This window comes from Pimephales promelas (genome assembly GCF_988280905.1).
Source record: "Pimephales promelas chromosome 3 unlocalized genomic scaffold, fPimPro1.hap1.1 SUPER_3_unloc_2, whole genome shotgun sequence".
In the NCBI taxonomy this organism is placed as follows: domain Eukaryota; kingdom Metazoa; phylum Chordata; class Actinopteri; order Cypriniformes; family Leuciscidae; genus Pimephales; species Pimephales promelas.
Genome location: NW_028297296.1, coordinates 117501 through 120000, shown reverse-complemented (window position 1 = coordinate 120000; position 2500 = coordinate 117501). Strand labels below are relative to the sequence as shown.

The 2500-nt window shown below is 47.7% G+C and overlaps 12 non-coding genes across 12 annotated transcripts in view; all 12 read right to left on the bottom strand.

The window, feature by feature from the left end:
- The window catches only part of LOC148961939 (5S ribosomal RNA), a 119-nt gene extending 21 nt beyond the window's left edge, over positions 1-98 (bottom strand). The window contains exon 1 of the ribosomal RNA XR_016153711.1: positions 1-98. This exon is cut by the window's left edge and continues 21 nt beyond it. This is a non-coding gene — a ribosomal RNA (5S ribosomal RNA).
- A 92-nt stretch (positions 99-190) lies between these two features.
- On the bottom strand, positions 191-309 carry LOC148961938 (5S ribosomal RNA). Its single transcript, XR_016153710.1, has one exon. It is a non-coding gene; the product is annotated as a 5S ribosomal RNA (ribosomal RNA).
- A 92-nt stretch (positions 310-401) lies between these two features.
- On the bottom strand, positions 402-520 carry LOC148961937 (5S ribosomal RNA). Its single transcript, XR_016153709.1, has one exon. It is a non-coding gene; the product is annotated as a 5S ribosomal RNA (ribosomal RNA).
- A 92-nt stretch (positions 521-612) lies between these two features.
- Positions 613-731, bottom strand: LOC148961936 (5S ribosomal RNA). The gene has a single exon (XR_016153708.1). It is a non-coding gene; the product is annotated as a 5S ribosomal RNA (ribosomal RNA).
- Positions 732-823: 92 nt separating this feature from the next.
- LOC148961935 (5S ribosomal RNA) lies at positions 824-942 on the bottom strand. Its single transcript, XR_016153707.1, has one exon. It is a non-coding gene; the product is annotated as a 5S ribosomal RNA (ribosomal RNA).
- Positions 943-1113: 171 nt separating this feature from the next.
- LOC148961934 (5S ribosomal RNA) lies at positions 1114-1232 on the bottom strand. The gene has a single exon (XR_016153706.1). It is a non-coding gene; the product is annotated as a 5S ribosomal RNA (ribosomal RNA).
- Positions 1233-1324: 92 nt separating this feature from the next.
- LOC148961933 (5S ribosomal RNA) lies at positions 1325-1443 on the bottom strand. The gene has a single exon (XR_016153704.1). It is a non-coding gene; the product is annotated as a 5S ribosomal RNA (ribosomal RNA).
- Positions 1444-1535: 92 nt separating this feature from the next.
- Positions 1536-1654, bottom strand: LOC148961932 (5S ribosomal RNA). Its single transcript, XR_016153830.1, has one exon. It is a non-coding gene; the product is annotated as a 5S ribosomal RNA (ribosomal RNA).
- Positions 1655-1746: 92 nt separating this feature from the next.
- LOC148961931 (5S ribosomal RNA) lies at positions 1747-1865 on the bottom strand. Its single transcript, XR_016153703.1, has one exon. It is a non-coding gene; the product is annotated as a 5S ribosomal RNA (ribosomal RNA).
- A 92-nt stretch (positions 1866-1957) lies between these two features.
- Positions 1958-2076, bottom strand: LOC148961930 (5S ribosomal RNA). The gene has a single exon (XR_016153702.1). It is a non-coding gene; the product is annotated as a 5S ribosomal RNA (ribosomal RNA).
- Positions 2077-2168: 92 nt separating this feature from the next.
- On the bottom strand, positions 2169-2287 carry LOC148961929 (5S ribosomal RNA). Its single transcript, XR_016153701.1, has one exon. It is a non-coding gene; the product is annotated as a 5S ribosomal RNA (ribosomal RNA).
- A 92-nt stretch (positions 2288-2379) lies between these two features.
- On the bottom strand, positions 2380-2498 carry LOC148961928 (5S ribosomal RNA). The gene has a single exon (XR_016153700.1). It is a non-coding gene; the product is annotated as a 5S ribosomal RNA (ribosomal RNA).
- Positions 2499-2500: the final 2 nt, after the last annotated feature.

The following is a 2500-nucleotide window of genomic DNA, read 5'->3' as shown; positions in this document are numbered from 1 at the left end:
CCAGGCGGTCTCCCATCCAAGTACTAACCAGGCCCGACCCTGCTTAGCTTCCGAGATCAGACGAGTTCGGGCGTTCTCAAGGTGGTATGGCCGTAAGCAAAATCTGCTGCCAAAATTGGGCTATTTGAATGGTTAGAACATTAGGGTAGTAAACCATATAAAGCTTACTAGGTCTCCCATCCAACAATAAAGCTTACAGCACCTGGTATTCCCAGGCGGTCTCCCATCCAAGTACTAACCAGGCCCGACCCTGCTTAGCTTCCGAGATCAGACGAGTTCGGGCGTTCTCAAGGTGGTATGGCCGTAAGCGAAATCTGCTGCCAAAATTGGGCTATTTGAATGGTTAGAACATTAGGGTAGTAAACCATATAAAGCTTACTAGGTCTCCCATCCAACAATAAAGCTTACAGCACCTGGTATTCCCAGGCGGTCTCCCATCCAAGTACTAACCAGGCCCGACCCTGCTTAGCTTCCGAGATCAGACGAGTTCGGGCGTTCTCAAGGTGGTATGGCCGTAAGCAAAATCTGCTGCCAAAATTGGGCTTTTTGAATGGTTAGAACATTAGGGTAGTAAACCATATAAAGCTTACTAGGTCTCCCATCCAACAATAAAGCTTACAGCACCTGGTATTCCCAGGCGGTCTCCCATCCAAGTACTAACCAGGCCCGACCCTGCTTAGCTTCCGAGATCAGACGAGTTCGGGCGTTCTCAAGGTGGTATGGCCGTAAGCAAAATCTGCTGCCAAAATTGGGCTATTTGAATGGTTAGAACATTAGGGTAGTAAACCATATAAAGCTTACTAGGTCTCCCATCCAACAATAAAGCTTACAGCACCTGGTATTCCCAGGCGGTCTCCCATCCAAGTACTAACCAGGCCCGACCCTGCTTAGCTTCCGAGATCAGACGAGTTCGGGCGTTCTCAAGGTGGTATGGCCGTAAGCGAAATCTGCTGCCAAAATTGGGCTATTTGAAGAAAAAAAAAAGAGACTCTTTCAGGCTTTCTGAAGAAACTCAGAGACGATTTCAGGCATTTTGAGGGGGAAAAAAGACAATTTAGGATTTTTGAACCATTTCATTGACTCTTTTTTTTTTTTTTTTTTTTTAAACAATAAAGCTTACAGCACCTGGTATTCCCAGGCGGTCTCCCATCCAAGTACTAACCAGGCCCGACCCTGCTTAGCTTCCGAGATCAGACGAGTTCGGGCGTTCTCAAGGTGGTATGGCCGTAAGCAAAATCTGCTGCCAAAATTGGGCTATTTGAATGGTTAGAACATTAGGGTAGTAAACCATATAAAGCTTACTAGGTGTCCCATCCAACAATAAAGCTTACAGCACCTGGTATTCCCAGGCGGTCTCCCATCCAAGTACTAACCAGGCCCGACCCTGCTTAGCTTCCGAGATCAGACGAGTTCGGGCGTTCTCAAGGTGGTATGGCCGTAAGCAAAATCTGCTGCCAAAATTGGGCTATTTGAATGGTTAGAACATTAGGGTAGTAAACCATATAAAGCTTACTAGGTCTCCCATCCAACAATAAAGCGTACAGCACCTGGTATTCCCAGGCGGTCTCCCATCCAAGTACTAACCAGGCCCGACCCTGCTTAGCTTCCGAGATCAGACGAGTTCGGGCGTTCTCAAGGTGGTATGGCCGTAAGCGAAATCTGCTGCCAAAATTGGGCTATTTGAATGGTTAGAACATTAGGGTAGTAAACCATATAAAGCTTACTAGGTCTCCCATCCAACAATAAAGCTTACAGCACCTGGTATTCCCAGGCGGTCTCCCATCCAAGTACTAACCAGGCCCGACCCTGCTTAGCTTCCGAGATCAGACGAGTTCGGGCGTTCTCAAGGTGGTATGGCCGTAAGCGAAATCTGCTGCCAAAATTGGGCTTTTTGAATGGTTAGAACATTAGGGTAGTAAACCATATAAAGCTTACTAGGTCTCCCATCCAACAATAAAGCTTACAGCACCTGGTATTCCCAGGCGGTCTCCCATCCAAGTACTAACCAGGCCCGACCCTGCTTAGCTTCCGAGATCAGACGAGTTCGGGCGTTCTCAAGGTGGTATGGCCGTAAGCAAAATCTGCTGCCAAAATTGGGCTTTTTGAATGGTTAGAACATTAGGGTAGTAAACCATATAAAGCTTACTAGGTCTCCCATCCAACAATAAAGCTTACAGCACCTGGTATTCCCAGGCGGTCTCCCATCCAAGTACTAACCAGGCCCGACCCTGCTTAGCTTCCGAGATCAGACGAGTTCGGGCGTTCTCAAGGTGGTATGGCCGTAAGCAAAATCTGCTGCCAAAATTGGGCTATTTGAATGGTTAGAACATTAGGGTAGTAAACCATATAAAGCTTACTAGGTCTCCCATCCAACAATAAAGCTTACAGCACCTGGTATTCCCAGGCGGTCTCCCATCCAAGTACTAACCAGGCCCGACCCTGCTTAGCTTCCGAGATCAGACGAGTTCGGGCGTTCTCAAGGTGGTATGGCCGTAAGCGA